The 18,599-nt window shown below is 42.5% G+C and overlaps 1 long non-coding RNA gene across 1 annotated transcript; it reads left to right on the top strand.

The window, feature by feature from the left end:
- Window positions 1-1,416: 1,416 nt before the first annotated feature.
- Window positions 1,417-7,250, top strand: LOC117183567 (uncharacterized). Its single transcript, XR_004468670.1, has 3 exons — window positions 1,417-2,339; window positions 6,712-6,851; window positions 6,904-7,250. It is a non-coding gene; the product is annotated as an uncharacterized lncRNA (long non-coding RNA).
- The last annotated feature ends 11,349 nt before the right edge of the window (window positions 7,251-18,599 follow it).

Below are 18,599 nucleotides of genomic sequence, written 5' to 3'. Positions count from 1 at the left end.
TCAATCCATTTAAAAAAATGCATTACGAATATTTTGAATGAAAAAGCTGAAATTCTGTCATTACGGCTTAACCGAGATATATATCTATATATTTTTGCCTGTCTGCGTAACCACAGTTACCAAATGCCTCTATCCCATAGGTGAGTACAGGTACAAGGTATGCTTTTGCTATTTGCATCCGAATGTTTAGCGGTATAAATCGTTTGGTAATATTTAGTGACCTTAAAATCCCATAGGTTTTTCCTACGGCTTTGCTTACGTGATCATCCCACGAAAGCGTTTTGTTTAGAATAAAGCCTAAGTTTTATGCCTTATCTACGTAGCTAATGGGAGTATTTGAGATTTCTACGCGTCTTAATAGTGTTGAGTTTATCTGACTCTGATACACTCATCTATTCTACTTAACGGTCGACTAACATATAATTGGACGTCATCGGCGTACATGTGTGCACATCACAGTCGGACAATACCATTGGCAGGTCATTTACATAAATGGAGAACAATAATGGACCAAGTACTGATCCCTGTGGGACACCACACTTAACATATGCAAACTACGACAATTCAGTTTCGGTGACAACAGCCTGACTCCTATTTAAGAGATAAGACGATAGCAACCGTACTGCTGAGACAGAGTAATTATAGGATTTACGAAGCTTTGCAATGAGGATACCATGGTCAACTGAATCAAAAGCTTTAGTATATTAAAGAAGAGTTAGGAATGTCACATTTCCGTCGTCCATTCTTTCGCGGATATCCTCTACAATTTTTATTATGGAGGTAGAACAACTTCTATTTCGTCTGAATCCAGATTGGTTGTTGTAAGTAATGTATGCTCAGAAAGAAATATATTTATTTGCACAGCCACCAAAGCCTCGAACGCTCTTGATAGGCTCGGTAAAATGGATATTGAACTGTAATCTAGAGAGTTTACTTTAGGGATAGGGACTATTTTGCCCTCCTTCCACTTTTCAGGGAATATTGATGTAGTAATGGCTGTGTTAAAAATGTGGATAACTTGCATTAAAACTCGGGGGAGAATTATTCTCAGAAATTTAGGGTTCATGTTGTTCAAGCCGATCGCATTCGACGTAATCTTAAGTAGGGATTCTAGAACATCACACAGACTAAAACAACAGAAACTGAAGCTAGGAACAGTGTTAGGATAGGGTACTGATGTCAAGTTAAGGGTTGGGGGAAAGTCAGGTACATCTAGTTGCACAAATTTGTTATTTATTTCATTTACGTCCATGTCAACTTAAGTGTTTCGTGTTTTCTTCCCAATTCCAATATTTTTAATAATTTGCCATTTTTTCTTACCGCATACCGCGTTATTAAACTTTGACGTGTAGAAGGCGGTCTTGGCAGAGTTTTTAGCTTTGTTACATTTGATATTAATGATTTGTACATATTAAGGTGGCTTTCAGTCTTATATATTTTAAACTTTTTCTTTTAATGATACCCATTTTTATTTCATGGTTGAACCAGGAGTTATCTGTTTGTCTAACGGCCGCTTTCTTGATAGGTACATGTTCATTATAAAGATAGTCGATGTTTGATTGAAGGTGGGCAAGCTGAGAATTCACACCCGGCATATAATATATTGATGTCCAGTCGAGCATGTTAATGTCAGTGTCTAGTTTTCCAAGGTCAATGTTCCTAAAGTCTCTATAGAAGGTAACATAGTCATGGTAGTCAGGATTGATGACGTAGGTCATGAAAATAAGGACATGTTTTGAATACCCTGGCACTGTGAGTTGATCATAGAGTAACAATTTTTCGGTGCTGTCAACAAAAAATAAGTCTAATAGTGTGTTTCTGGTTTTTGTAAAGTGTGTGGGGTATTGGTGGTTTACAACATTTAAACCAAGACTAAACAGTTTATCTGGCAATCGGGATTCTCTCAGAATGTCACAGTTAAAGTCACCTGCATGTATTATGTCTGTATACATCAGAGAAATGTCAGTAACAAGTGTTGTCAAATACGAATAGTCAATGTTTTGGTTTGGTCGATATATACAGCCAAGGAGCAGTCTCTTTTTGTCTCTTTGATCTTTAGAAAAATGTATTCTATAGCGCTGTCCGGTATTTGCTTACAGACGAGTTTAGCAGCTGTCTTGTTATTTATATATATTGCAACGCCCCCGGCATGTTCTATACGATCAGATCGCAACACAAACAAAGTTTCAGACACAAATATAACATCCACTCCTGAATCCACGAACATATGTCTAAATTCTTCAATTTTTTTCGGCAAGCTTTGTGCATTAATATGGCAGATTTGGAGACCCGATTTTTGCTTCACCAGAATTCTAAGCATCTGAAATGTATTCGCATTGGTAAGTGTTACTAAATTGTGAGTTTTATCAAAACTAAGAATGACAGTATAGTAAAAGAAGTCAAGGGCCCACTTAATAATATTATATAGGACAACGGTTAGATTAGGGATTCTTAAGGCTAACATAAAAAAATGACTAATATTTTTGTTATTGGCGAAACGAACAATTCTCGCCGCCTGCGGCAAGACCCTCGGTGTCGGCTTGCATCTCTCTCAGCTCCTGTATTTTGAGAACTTCCCAGAACTCGCTTTCTTGACGGACTTTTATGTGAACTGTACCCCTTTATGTGACTGCAGCTGTCGGTGCTTCTTCATTTTTAAAGCTTCTTTAAAGATCTGGTAGTTTTCTTTTGTAAGCTGCTCGTTGATGTATACTGGCGCTGGCGAGTTCAGGCCGAGTACCTGCAAGGTGATTGGTTTTTTTTGTTTCCCGCCTATACATACCGATATTACGTAGAAGTGCCGCTTTATCGCGCACCAGTTCCAGTTTGACCATGATAGGGTCAACAATAGAGTGGGGCAAATTTTTGTTCAGTTTCATACGGTAGATTTCCTTAATAGCAGGCGCTGGAGTGTGATTAAGGCTGAGGCACAAGTTGTTGAAGATGTGCTTCAGTTTCTCCCCTTCCACGTAAGGAATTCCATGGATCCTAAGGCTGCTTGCGATGTTAGCATTAGCAAAGACTATACAATACCAAGATGTTGCATGAGCGACCAAAAAGCTGTTCTATGGCGGGTCCTAACATTAGAACCCAAAAGTCACGAGGGAGCGCGCGGGGTTTCAATTCCCTTTTCGCCTGTACTTCGTCTCTACCGCGACCCCGCTGCCCATCGGTTTCGTCTGTTCGGCAATTCTGGACTCTCGAGCCTCAGCACCGTCGAAGAGGTGGTCGCGGATCGCCGATGTCTTTGGAGCGGCACAGTGGGACCTTTGGCCGTCTCAGCTTTCTAAATTAGTTAGTGAATATGAGCTCAATAGATATTTGCACACTGAAAAAATGTTAAACTTTGAGTGCTTATATCTCCTAAACTAAAACTATCTTGAAAATTCGATTGGAAAATTCTCTATTAGATGCGTACATTAAATTTATCTTAAGCACTCATACAGTTTTTTTACTATTTCGGCTGAGTCCCCACTGTGCCGCGCCAAAGACATCAGCGACCACGCTGCCCTACGGTTTCGGCACGCAGACGATTCATATTTTGTTTTTGTATTCTTTGTCTCGAGACACACCGACTCGACGCTGACCGAGGCATTGACGAAGCCGAGTAGCATTTCGGAGGCGAAGGTAGCGTAAAAGAGAATTGAAGTAATAGCCCCGCGTGCCGGTACCATGAAGCGTCAAACGAAAATTGAAAAAGAATTTGTTTCTCATGCAACATCTTGGTATTGTATAGTCTTTGGCATTAGCCTGTTCATCGAACTTTTGCTTAATTTATTGGACGTTGACATGCAATGACTGCATCTAACAAGAGGCGATGCAATTACTGCACCGTCAAGTGGCCCGTGTGACACCAGCAGAAGGCTGTTACGCGCGGATCCCAGGCAAAACGCAGCCCTCCTCCCGCCCAACCGACCGAGGGGCGCTGCCGCATGACGCGCGGTGCGTAGCCGAACCAAACGCGAGCATGCAAGAAAGATAGATATTAGACTAACCTTCGAGGAAAATTAGCACTAAACTTATTAAGAAATTAAGCATGCAATAAAATACAAAATACAAATACCACTACAATTACTAATTACTAGAAAGGTGTGTAAGGATTAGTAATTTAATAAGAGGAAGAGAATTAGTGGAGGATATAATATGGTAGAGGGAATTATAGTCCGAGCATAAGACCCTAAATGGTTCATGCAAGGAATAATTCGATCTACAAAGTGGAAGGAACAACGGTATAAAGTTTCTAGTCAGTCTAATAGGAATCGTGAAGTTTATGCGGCTCAACAGATCAGGGCTGTCTATGTCACCCCTGATCAAGTTGTGCATAAATATCACACCAAGCATTTTTCTACGGTTAACTAAGGATGGGAGGTTTACTAATAATAGTCTACTAGAGTAAGATGGGAGTCTTACACCCGCATCCCAGTTAAGGCCCCGCAGAGCAAAGAGTAAAAAGTTTTTCTGTACTGATTCTATACGGTCCTGGTGTACTTTGTACTGAGGGCACCATACACAGGAGCCGTATTCTAAGATCGGACGAACAAGCGAGGTATAGAGAGTCTTTGTTATATAGGGGTCGTCAAATTCCTTTGACCACCTCTTTATAAACCCAAGCACGCCCATGGCCTTATTTACCATGGTAGAAATGTGTTCGGAAAACTTTAACTTGGGATCTAACATAACACCCAGATCATCCACCAGGGTAATTCTCTCAAGAGAACCCCCAAATAGGGTGTAGGGAGCCAACAAAGGGTTAGAACGATGAAATGTCATAACTTTGCATTTCGAGGCATTAAGGTGTAACAAGTTTGCACAACACCATGACTGAAAGCTATTGAGATCGGATTGCAAGCGAGAATGAAATGAAATGTCCTTGTACTGGACACAGAGTTTAACATCATCCGCATACATAAGTACTCGAGAGTATGTTATTACTGAAGGCAAGTCATTAATAAAGAGTGTGAAGAGTAAGGGGCCTAGATGGCTGCCCTGTGGTACTCCCGAAGAAACCTTTACTGGTAAAGAGAGGGAGTTTTTGAAGAGGACTCTTTGAGACCTAGAACAAAGATAGCTAGAAATCCATCTCAGGAGGTTGGGCGGAAACCCTAAAAGGTCAAGTTTATGTGCTAAAAGGGAATGGTTTACAGAGTCGAATGCTTTACTAAAGTCGGTGTAAATAACATCCGTCTGTAAGTTACCTTGAAAGCCTTTAATAATGAAAGAGGTAAACTCTAACAAGTTCGTGGTGGTTGATCGCCGCCTTATAAATCCATGCTGAGTTGGAGATATAAGTGACTTGCAGAGATGTTGCAAGTGCGGAGTTAAAACCTTCTCAAACAATTTGGGAATAGCGGATAACTTTGCTATACCTCTATAATTTTTTACATCAGACTTACTACCTTTTTTATGGAGAGGAATTATAAACGATTCCTTCCAGATTGGGGGGAAGCAAGATGAATCAATGGACATGGTGAATAGTTTAAGCAATGGTCCACACAGAGCCTCGGCGCAGTACCTGAGTACACAACCTGGAACCCCGTCTGGACCCGGTGAAAACACCGGCTTAACTAGTCGAAGATCTTGAAGTAGGGAATACTCATTTAACAAGGGACTGAAAATGCCGTTCGACCTCGGTAATCCGTATGGGTACGGTTGACCAGAGTAGCGTTCCTCAGAATAGGTAGTTTGGAAAAACTGGGCAAAAAGATCGGCAATTGCCTGATCATTATTTGCCGACGTATTACAAAATGATAGCGAGGATGGGTGTGCGGACGTTCTACGCTTACTGTTTACGAAGCAGTAAAACTGTTTAGGGTCCTGAGAAAAACGTATCCTGCAACGAGATAGGTAGTTCTTATAGCATTGAGCATTAAGAACTGAAAAGTTTGACCGAGCTATTACATAACGAGAGTGAGAAGTAGGAGAACCCACTTCTTGAAATTTTTTATAAAGTCTTGATTTTAAGTTTTTTAGACTGGATAACTCTTTGGTAAACCAAGGGGGTTTTCCAGATCTAATCGGACAAGAGAGCGGGACACAAGAATCAAAAAATGTGCCAAGAGCATTGTAAAAAATGTTTGTGGCTTTTGTGACATCAGTGCACAAGTACAAAGCGGACCAATCAAAATCCCTAATTAGGTTATTAAGCTTCGCAAACTCGGCTTTACGAAAGCAGCGGACACGTTCAGGTAGTCTACTCGACCGATCCAATACAGTTGGTCCTATGTCTAGCGACACCTCGAAAGTAGGGTGGTAGGCGTCTTCAGGTATAGTGAGCGGAAGGGCTCGGGTTAACAACACTATGGTCGGATCCGATACAAAGCATAGATCAAGCAATCGACCCAAGGAAACTGGGCTTCTATATTATCTACCTTTCGTGTAAGGTGTTGAGTCTCACCCAGTTTGTCCTCGAGAAACTGAACTCTTTTTGTGGGATTATGGATCTTGCCAGCCATACTGATAAGCTATTCTGCCTGCCCCAGTCATTGTTGTAGAAATGAGACTGGCTTGCTCCTCAAATCGTTGGTTCAGTAGCTGAACCAATTCCTGGGATGGCGTTTCTGACACACGCGGCGCTTTTAGAATTGCCCCCGTGTTCTCACGCAGACGTTTTGAGACACGCAGACGTTTCGATCGCAAACAGCTGTCACGTATCACCTCTATCTAGTTAATGTTATTTTCTTTGCACCCACACGCTTTTCACTCGGTATTTAGTGAAATTTCGTTCCCCGCTTTTTCCTGGCCTTCCTTCGCCAATATTGAGTGTCTTTGGCGTGTGATGATGATCAGGTTCGAAATGGATATTCTACACACGGACCTGCCGCTGGGGATCTGTTGACAGTGCTCAGATGTTGGTAAGCTCCCTATGCTTGGATTGTACAGCAGCTGATTTGTTGTTGTTCGCAGGTTCCACAGAAAACGCACTTGTCTACGGAGCGTGTCACTTGCACGTCTGTTCTTCTCGAGTTGTTTCGTGTTGTTTCGTTGTTACAGTTGTTTCGGAACATACGGGTCGTCAAACTCCTTGGACCAACGCTTGACGAACGCTAAAACACCTTAGCTTTATTTACTGTTGCAACCTCTTATGATCAAAAAGGACTCCGAGGTCATTTTAACTCGAAATTCGTTCGGGGACATGATTTCCTAGAACATATGAGACAAAATGTGGAGCATTGCATTTAGAAAGGTTCAGAAAAAGAAGATTAGTTGAACACCACGATAGTAGTTCACTTAGATCCAGTTGAAGGCGTGTGTGCAAATACCAATCAGAGTAAGGCAGACAGATTTTAACATCATCAGCATACGTTAGTGTAGTAGAGTATGTTGAGCAAGGTCATTCACAAATAAAATAAACAGAAGCGGGTCCAAATAACTTCCAAATAACTAAAGTAACATGAACAATATTTGGCAACACATACGAAAACAAAACGCGTTGAGTACGGTAAGAGAGAAAGGACAAAATCCAATCCGGAAGATTTGTTGGGAACCCTAATAAAGAGAGCTTGTGAATAAGCAGAATATGGTTCACAGAATCGTATGCCTTGCTGAAGTCCGTAAAAACTGGTGGATTAGGTTAGAAACCTCAAGAAGGTTAGTCGATGTTGAACGATGCCTGAAAAAACTATGTTGCGACGGAGATATCAAGCTGCAACAAAGATATCGCAGTTGACCAGGACCAGGTGACCAGGAACTCAAGAATCTTCGGTATGGCGGAAAGCTTAGCGATACCACGATAGTTTTCAATATTTGATCTTGAACCTTTATTGTGAAGCGGAATGATGTAGGAATCATTCCAAATTACTGGGAGACAAAACTGTTCCAAGCAGAGGTTGAAGAGAAAGGTCAAGGGTTTGCAATGGGATGGGGCACAGTGTTTTAAAATGTAACTTGGTGTCTTTTCTGGACCCGCAGAAAACGATCTGTCCATAGATGACAAACCTTTCAGATCAACGCTTTCCTCGAAAATAGACAGACGAGTACGTTGTTTGGAAAAAGGTAGCGAATAAATTTGCAGTATCAACAACAAAACCTTCTGTTTGACTTAATTCCACAAGTGTAAGCGAATGGCGTTTAAGAAGCCTTCCACACAAACGAACTGGAAAAGCACACAGACGTACGATGCTCCAATGTTATAGTTAACTTCCCAAGTATAAGAGACTTCTTAACATACGAACGATACGCAAGCTGAGCGAATCCAGAAAAAGAGTCCGATATGACAAACGAAGCTGTGAAAGCAAGCTATGAATTGAAACGTATGTGGTGCATTAAAGAGACGAATTTTTGAAGAGCACGGCAATGCGCATTAGCTTACCACTGCAAGGGTCAATGTTTTCTAGAAACGAAAGACGAAATATTGCAACCCAAGAAGCGAAATAAACGGTCTTCCTGTTTTTACAAAGCGACACACGAATATTCAAACGTTTTGGGCTTATGTACACTTGTACTGATCTATGCCAAGCCATTTGGTATTTTCCTTTTATTTTAGCCTCTATTGCTTTGGCATTGTTACCTGATCGTCGGATGAATCCCAAGGTCCCTGACCAGATACTTCAATAGCACCGGCAGGGCTCGAGTACATGTTGGTTATTGTTTCATTATTTTGATGTTGCAGCGTCTCTTGGGATGGATTGATTAATTGGTTGATGTCTTAGTTGTCGACGGCTTGAAAGGTGTGTTTTACCACTAACCATAGAGTATGTGAAATTTTATACACCGAGCATTTCTTAGAGCGAACATTCAAAATTAGATCCCAGGGTGTCGACGGACGATAGTTGACCATGGCATTCGATTTAGTATTTAATGTATAACGATAATAGGTGAATTTCTAGCCATGAATGAACGGGCATACTTTTCGGCCACCATGAGGTGCCGCCATAGTTTAAGCTTTACTTTTTACTGTCGGGTTTTTAATAGACAGCCAGTCCAAAGCATCGTACCTACTTACGCGCACAGCTTGCGACACCAACTGCTCTTGCGGCAATTAATCTGTGCTGTTAAAGCCAACTAAACGGGACGACCAACACAGGGTCCTCGGCTCTGGCGTTCGCCTACCGCCGCGTCATCATGACGCCAGCGCGTCAGCCAGCTTACTCCTGGTACTGCAGGGTACAGTTGAAAAGAGAAGTAGTGCACTACGAGTGTTGTACAAAGTTGGTTAATAGTGAAGACATAATGAAAAGACAATATATGTCAATTATACAATATAATGGTTATAAACAGAAGGAAATGTGGGAAGCAAAGGGAACAGAACGTACCCTTTAAAATGGAGCAACAACTGAAGGTTTCTAACCAATATGACTTCCGATGGCACTCAGTTGCTTGACCCCGACGATTTAGTGTGCATATGACTTTCCTGTGTTTCGATTCAAAATTCCAAATTGGTTTCATTAATGAATTTGGCTAAGTACATAGAAGTCCTCCATACCTGGAGGCCCCGGAGACTCCGAGCCTGGAGATCAAGCCTGCGGTGTCGGATGTAGCATCAGTGGTGTCGGATGACATCCGGGATGACTATGTGTCCGACGGGAGCGATCTTGCTAGGGGTGCTTCAGGCACATTGGTGTCGGGGAGGAACTCAGGAATGTCGCTGATACTCCTGAAGATAAACTTTCACCATTGTAAGGCAGCATGCGCTGCTCTCTTGCTCCACCAGGGGTGGAGCCGGCACAGTCCTCACCAAGTCAGTGTCGAGGGGTAGTTTGGATGCTATAGAAATGGCCTCTTTGATTGGTGCAAACTCCGCTTGAAACACACTACAGCGATCTGGGAGCATGCAGCAATGACTGATGTTTAGCTCGTTACAGTAGAGTCCGCCTCTCACGCGGCCGTCTAGCTTTGAGCCATCAGTGTAGAAGTGGACCGCATTTGCAGGTCCTGGTTCGCCCATCTCCCAGTCCTCCCTAGGTGGGAAACCTGGAATGTGATACATGGAAAGGCAAAGAGAGGTGATAACTAGGCATACAGTAATATGTCCTCTCTGGTAATTGTGGGAGTCTCGTCAGGATTTCCGAGCGCCCAAACGCGGATGCTTTCCATAGTTTGGCTTCCCTAATTCTGAGGGCGGAAAGGATTGCAAACTTCTTTCCCATGAGGTCTATGGGAAGGAGGTCCAGCATGGTATCGAGGGCTTCATTTGGGTTAGTGCGTAGCCCGCCAGTTATGCATAGCTCTGCCATGCGTTGAACTCTGCTGAGTTTATTGAGGCATGTTCTTTTCTCTGAGGCTGGCCACCATACCACCACTCCACAGAGCATGATTGGTCATATGATAGTTGTGTAAAGCCACCGAAATATATAGAGGGTCATTCTCCATTATAGTCCGATGGTTTTTCTGCAAGCGCTTCCCCACATAGTTTTAGGGGAATCAGTGCCAGAACTTTGTACTTCCTAGTGAAAAGCACCAGTTCCGTTTTAGATGGATTGACACCTAGACCGCATTTGTCTGCCCATTTTGACATCTTCATGAGTGTGCTTGTCAAGCACTCACACAGCTATGACAACATCGTACGCATACGCCACTATCGCACTCTATCTCCCACAGCAGTACGTTCAGTGCCCCGTTCCATAGGAGGGACGAGAGTACTCCGCCCTGCGGTATGCCTCTGCTGACAAATCTGGTGGACGTTGACGTAACCAGTGATGCCTCAACCGTCCTGCATTGTAGCATCTGATCGATCAGGCTCACCGTCCGAGAGCCAACCCCCAGGTCCGTCAGTGCACCCGTGATGGCGGTCGGGAGGATGCTATTAAAGGCGCCTTCTGTGTAGTAAAGTATGTAAAGTTAAGAGACGCTTCGATGATCGATGTGATCGAGTGTGGGGCCGTTTCGGTGGATCTTCCCTTCCGATAGGCATGCTGGGAGCCTGAGATTAGACTAGGCGGAATACTCGCCGTGAGATGCATCCCCAGAAGCCGTCTTCAAAAAGAAATACGATAGCCTTATGAGTCTGACATCTTTGGGGGCAGTATGCGAGGGCTTGCCTGCCTTGGGAATGAAGACGACTTTGGTATGAAGCCAGGTTTCCAGGATGAATCCATGGGAAAAGATTCCCTCGAATATCCTTTTTGAGCCATTAAGTGGACTTGTAAAGTTTAAGGCTTTTGATTTCCCAGGAAATGTTCTCCCGGCTTAGCAAGTTCGTGATATCACTTGAGGCCACGGAAGGAGCCGCGAAGGAGTGTGGTCTTTTTGTCATCGCAGCCGGGGAATTGGTTGTTAAAGAAAAGATGTAGCGACTCATTGCTGGACGTAGTCCAAAAGAGGATGTTGTCTTCGAGAGAACTTTGCGCAAGCGAGAGGCTTCTGAGCTATTCTACAGAACTTACGCCGCCTCATGGCGTAAGCTTGGCTTGGCTTTTTATACCCGATACTCAAAATGAGTATTGGGGTATATTAGATTTGTGGTAAAAGTGGATGTGTGTAACGTCCAGAAGTAATCGTTTCCGACCCCATAAAGTATATATATTTCTTGGACGTTGACATGCAATGACTGCATCTTTCAAGAGGCGATGCAGTTACTGCACCCGTGTGACACCAGCAGAAGGCTGTTACGCGCGGATCCCAGGCAAAACGCAGCCCTCTTCCCGCCCAACCGACCAAGGGGCGCTGCCGCATGACGCGCGGTGCGTAGCCGAACCAAACGCGAACATGCAAGAAAGATAGATATTAGACTAACATTCGAGGAAAATTAGCACTAAACTTACATGCTAACTAAGCATGCAATCAAAATACAAATACCACTACAGTTACTAATTAATAGAAAGGTGTGTAAGGATTAGTAATTTAATAAGAGGAAGAGAATTAGTGTTGGATATAAATTGGAGAGGGAATTATAATCCGAGCATAAGACCCTAAACGGTTCATGCAAGGAATAATTCGATCTACAAAGTGGAAGGAACAACGGTATAAAATTTCTAGTCAGTCTAATAGGAATCGTGAAGTTTATGCGGCTCAACAGATCAGGGCTGTCTATGTCAACCCTGATCAAGTTGTGCATAAATATCACACCAAGTATTTTTCTACGGTTAACTAAGGATGGGAGGTTTACTAATAGTAGGCTACTAGAGTAAGATGGGAGTCTTACACCCGCATCCCAGTTAAGGCGCCGCAGAGCAAAGAGTTAAAAGTTTTTCTGTACTGATTCTATACGGTCCTGGTGTACTTTGTACTGAGGGCACCATACACAGGAGCCGTATTCTAAGATCGATGCCTCCGTTTCACGTGGCAATCCGATGACATACACTTTCCTGCCTGCGCTCAGTGTTCGGTTTTCGGGTCAATGGGATATTTCCAAAAGAGAGTTGCTTGGTTCGCTACGGATCTCACGGTGTGGCCGGCCGAGCGGCGTTCTCTCTCCCTTTTTGGGGGCTGTCACTTCTTCTTCGGTGTGGGTGGGTTTTTAGCTATGTCTATGCAAAATAAAAACTTGCTTATTGGGCTCCTAAAAGTATTATAATTGGACTTAATATTATATGCCTTATACTAATTATAAGTGAAATGGCTTATAAATGTGACGCTCCCAATACGGATCCTGACAATGACAACCATTCCGCAGAATTGGAAGCATACATATGTAGGAGTAGATATAGATTTCCGTACTACGGAACGAAGAGGTAGTCACCAGTCTGACTTTCTTCATTTGTCAGCTAGTAGTCCGTCAGAGATAAATAGTATCACATAAAATATATATTCCACATTAAACTCACTATATTTTAACAAATCAAAATTTCCTGCTTGTGGTAATGTTTTTTTTTATAATCCTTTACACTAATTCGTGTTAACAGCTAGGAATCACACTGTGCACAGTATTAAATCATGATTCATGTCTTCTTTTCACTCTATCTTTCAATTCATTTTCTTTCCTTCATTTGCTGACTCATTGACTCAAGGCATAATTGTCGAGTGACTCCCGAATTGAAAGAAATGAAAACGTAAAAAAGCTAACGAGAAGGACATTTGTATTTAATTTTCTGTCGGTGCTTCTACTGTTTGCTAATTACAGTAAATGGAATATTCGATTGTTGGTTATTTTGATTATGTATGTTTAGTAGAAAAATGTATGCGTATGTTTCTATTCGAATATTATATGCACATTTAATATTGTGCAAGGAGCGCAACGAGAAACTTAGCCACTACCTACTGCACCTACCACGAAAGGACTGCAGACTGATGGTGGGAATACTAACAGGTCACTGTCTGGCTGCTGCACATGCAGCAAAGCTAGGCATCACCAACAGAGACAGCTGCAGGAAATGTGAGGAACCTGGGGCTATCGAAACCCTGGAACATCTCATCTGCAACTGTCCGGCTCTCTCAAGGGCAAGGAGGAGATACCTGGGCGCCCCAGTGTTGGCATCACTGGAAGATGCCTCCAAAAGGACGCCTCAGGAACTGCTGGCCTATGCTAAAAACACCTCGATTCTCGGGGACTTTTTAAAACCACATTAACACTCCCGCGACGGTTCATACACCCCCCCCCATCCGGATAACTAAGGGCCATATTGGCCTATGCGCGGCCCCGCTGAGGGCCGTCCGGGTTAACCTAATTCCCAGTCCTTGTCACCATCTGGCGTCGAATTACCAGCCGATATAAAAGCATAAATAATGGATGGCCAATACATAAGCGTGGTAAAAGCAAGGTGTGGAATGTTTTTGGTCATGTCTTTGGAGATGACAGCAATGTAATTCAAATTTGCTGTTGCCAGGCTACCAAATCTGAAGAAAAAGGGAACGTTTTTGAACCTGTTTTAGATGCCGAAACAACAAAGGTTATTTATTATATTCCTTATAATTTCCATCTCAATTTCATAATTTTACATATTCTATTCATGCCTGATCCAGATTCAGCAATCTGATAGATATGGTCATTATCTATGATTCTGCGTTTTTAGTTTTCTCAAATCTGCAATATTGTGGATGCAACAGATTTTCGTCCTTTGTGGGGGCGGAAGGGGGTGGGGCAAAATTTTGAGATATACGTTTTATAGTGAGATCTAACAGAAGTGCGGATAACAAATTTGGTTACTCTAACGTTAATAGTCTCTGAGATTTGTGGATGCCTCAGATTTTCGTCCTTTGCGGGGGCAGAAAGGGGTGTGGCGAAATTTTGACACAAAATGGTCAAGGTCCGATATCACAGGAGTGTGGATACCAAATTTGGTTGCTCCGGCTCTTATAGGTTCTGAGATCCTTGAACTCATATTTTGCAATTGGCAAAACCGACCATGAAACCTGTGTGTTAGAGAGAGACAGAGCGAGAAAGAATGAAATTGTTTTTTTGATTCTGGCTATAATAATTATACGATCTTGTTCAGATTTTATCGTCGAAATTGTGGATGCCACAGATTTTCGCTTTTTGTGGAGGCGGAAGTGGGTGGGGTAAAGTTTTGAAATATTCTTGTACCAGTGACATATCACAGAAGTCCGGATATAAAATGTCGTTGCTCAAGCTCTTATAGTCTTTGAGCACTAGGCGCTGATAGGGACGGACAGACAGACAGGGCTCAATCGACTCGGCTATTGATGCTGATCAAGAATATATATACTTTATGGGGTCGGAAACGATTTCTTCTGGACGTTACACACATCCATTTTCATCACAAATCTAATATACCCCAATACTCATTTTGAGTATCCGATCCCTATACCCTATTAGGTGGTTCTCTTGAGAGAATTACTCTGGTGGATGATCTGGGTGTTATGTTAGACCCAAAGTTAAAGTTTTCCGAATGGGCGTGCTTGGAATTATAAAGAAGTCGTCAAAGGAATTTGACGACTCCTATATATCAAGGACTCTCTATACCCCGCTTGTTCGTCCGATCTTAGAATACGGCTCCTGTGTATGGTGCCCTCAGTACAAAGTACACCAGGACCGTATAGAATTAGTACAGAAAAACTTTTTACTCGTTGCTCTGCGGGGCCTTAACTGGGATGAAGGTGTGAGACTCCCATCTTACTCGAGAAGACTGCTATTAGTAAACCTCCCATCCTTAGTTAACCGTAGAAAAATGCTTGGTGTGATTTTTATGCACAACTTGATCAAGGGTGACATAGACAGCCCCGATCTGTTGAGCCGCATAATCTTCACGATTCCTATTAGACTTACTAGAAATTTTATACCGTTGTTCCTTCTACTTTGTAGATCGAATTATTCCTTGCATGAACCGTTTAGGGTCTTATGCTCGGATTATAATTCCCTCTACCATATTATATTCACCACTAATTCTCTTTCTCTTATTAAATCACTAATCCTTACATACCTCTCTAGTAATTACTAATTATGGTGGTATTGTATTTTTAATGCATGCCTAGTTCCCTCAGTGACTTCAATGCTAATTTTCATCGAATATTAGTCTAACAGTTATCATTCCTGCATGCTCGCGTAACAGCCTTCTACTGGTTTCAGACGGGCCACTTGACGGTGCAGTAATTGCATCGCCTCTTGCAAGATGCAGTCATTGCATGTCAACGTCCAGAATGCTCTCTGGATCGTGGAGGAGCCGGATTTGAAGAAGCTGATAGAGGACGTTTCAAATTGCCCTGGTTATAAGTTGCGCACACGTAAAACGCTGTCTAATGTGCTACTTCCAAATTTACACAGTGAGTTAATTGCCAATGTGAAAGAGAAGATTGGTTCTGAATCTGGAGTTTGTCTCACAACTGATGGATGGACATCGCTTACCAATGAGAGATACATACAGATAAGGAATAACGTCAACATCTTTGGGATATTTTAGAGAGATTGGTACGGAAGTATGACATCAGCATTTGGTGGCATCGATGCCCCGAAGACTACAGGCTGTAATAGATGCCAATGGTGGACCAACCAAATATTAAAAATATAGTATTAATAATTAATAATAAGTATTAATATTAAGATGACTTTGAAACTATAATACAAAAGCATAGAGGCTGTATGCAGAAAAGAATTCTAAGCTCAATTTATTTGTAATAACCTTATATATATAAACATTTCGTTCGTTCTCTTTCGTAGTGATCAGACGCGTTTTTGTTTTGCGCTCCGCATTTTTTCCTTTTGTTTTGAATAAACAGCCGGTGTTTTCTTAAATAAACTTTAATTAACTTCCTAACCAGCCAACAATCTGGAAACCTATTCGTTTGCGCGAGTGCATGCCTTTTGATTTGTGTTAAAACATTATTTAATTTTTTATTTTTCGGCGTCGGCTTGTCGTGTTTGTGTTATTGCAGTGAGTTAGTACGCATTACATTGCATTGCAGTCGGCTCTCGTCTGGTAGCTTTTGTTGTGTTATCACTCTCTCCCTATCACCTAAACTTAAATAACTGTTCTTTCTCTCTCGCTCTCGTAACTTTCTGTTCAGTAGATCTCTCTCTCTCATTAGCTGCTGCTGCAACTGTTCTCCTCTCCTCCTATTAGCGTTTGTCTGGCACACTGGTTTGATAGCCATTTGTTTTGAAATATTAATTGATTTTAATTTTAATTTTGTTCAAATTTTGTAATATGGAGTTTTCTGTTGTATGTGCCAAAAAATCATGCAATAAGCAGATCACCCAAGATCAGCCGATTATCCCCTGATGGCTCTGTGACAGCGTAGTGTACGCAAAATGCGCTGGATTTTCTGGCCTTGTGAGTGATGCCATTTCAAAGCGTAATGGTTTGCACTACAGTTGCGAGGCATGCCGTGCTGTGGAGAAAGACATGGTAGCTTTTATGAGGCAGACGCGGAGGGGCTTTAAGGAGCTGACCGTTGGTTTTAAAAACCAATACGATCGGCTCCTAGCCAAGGAGTCTCAGTTTAGCTGTTTAAAACTGGTGAATGAGTCTCCGAGGCGCAAAAAGGTCACTCCGCGGGATCTGCAAGTGCCAACCGTCACTCAGCCGTGCGCCGCCGAAAAACTGACTGCGACTCCAAGTGTGCAGCAGTTGATCTCGTTTGCCACTCCAAGGGCAACAACAGCTGCTGGCGATGCAGATTCGGTAGCCGAATTCATCGCCTCGGAGAATGTGTAGCCAAGTACGTTCGCTAGTAGTCCCGTCTATCGCGATCCCACCAGTAAATAGACGTTCCGGACCCCTGGATATTGCCACCACAGGTACTAGGCTGTGGTGACTAAACCACTGGTGGGAGTCCCACCAAAACGACAAGTTTTTGTTTCACGGCTGGCCCCTGAGCTCACATCTAATTATGTAATTGGTTTTATTCAAAGCAAAATAAAAGCAGTGTGCTTAAAGGAGGAGAAATTTAACTTCTCTTATGCCAAGGAGATAGCCTCGTTTAAGATAAGCATCTCCCCAACTCAATTTGACACCATTTGCTCCGCCTAATTTTGGCCGGAGCATTTGGTGGTGAAGGAGTTTAAGGCTAAGAAGAAGTATAGGCCCCCATATCCCTTACAAATCTTTCCAGTGTGCCACCCTCAACCTCTTATAAAGAGGTGGTCAAAGGAATTTGACGACCCCTATATAACAAAGACTCTCTATACCTCGCTTGTTCGTCTGATCTTAGAATACGGCTCCTGTGTATGGTGCCCTCAGTACAAAGTACACCAGGACCGTATAGAATCAGTACAGAAAAACTTTTTACTCTTTGCTCTGCGGGGCCTTAACTGGGATGCGGGTTAAGACTCCCATCTTACTCGAGAAGACTACTATTAGTAAACCTCCCATCCTTAGTTAACCGTAGAAAAATGCTTGGTGTGATATTTATGCACAACTTGATCAGGGATGACATAGACAGCCCTGATCTGTTGAGCCGCATAAGCTTCACGATTCCTATTAGACTGACTAGAAATTTTATACCGTTGTTCCTTCCACTTTGTAGATCGAATTATTCCTTTCATGAACCGTTTAGGGTCTTATGCTCGGACTATAATTCCCTCTACCATATTATATCCAACACTAATTCTCTTCCTCTTATTAAATTACTAATCCTTACACACCTTTCTAGTAATTAGTAATTGTAGTGGTATTTGTATTTTGATTGCATGCTTAGTTTCTTAGTAAGTTTAGTGCTAATTTTCCTCGAATGTTAGTCTAATATCTATCTTTCTTGCATGTTCACGTTCGGTTCGGCTACGTACCGTCGGTCGGTTGGGTGGGAGGAGGGCTGCGTTTTGCCTGGGATCCGCGCGTAACAGCCTTCTGCTGGTTTCACAGGGGCCACTTGACGGTGCAGTAAATGCATCGCCTCTTGCATGTCAACGTCCAAGATAATACAAAAATGAAGATCTCAAATAATGTGTTCGGGCCAGCCGCTAAATAATAACCGTAACTTTAACATTATTATTGTATGAGCAGAGAGAGCCGCCTATGTTGTAAAGCGTTGACTTTCTGCAGAGCTGCTGCGCTCTCCCGCTAAAGGGGCTCTCTGCCGCCGCCACTTCGGCAATTACTTTGATGTGCTGCCGCCACTTCGGCAATCACTTTGATCTAACGCCGTCGTCTATAGTTTAGTTCTATGCTAACCCCTCTGCGCATTGGTTGCATATCGATCTCGCATAAAGTTTATCTGGCAATAGCAAGCAGATATTCCGCTAAGCCACCAGGATTAAATACGAATTATAAAGTTTAGCCCAAAATCTCTTTTCATTTTTGAAATACATAGGTGCCAAAAAAGCTTGGCAT

This window comes from Drosophila pseudoobscura, chromosome 3, assembly GCF_009870125.1.
Source record: "Drosophila pseudoobscura strain MV-25-SWS-2005 chromosome 3, UCI_Dpse_MV25, whole genome shotgun sequence".
In the NCBI taxonomy this organism is placed as follows: Eukaryota; Metazoa; Arthropoda; class Insecta; order Diptera; family Drosophilidae; genus Drosophila; species Drosophila pseudoobscura.
This window is presented reverse-complemented; position numbering and strand designations above follow the sequence as displayed.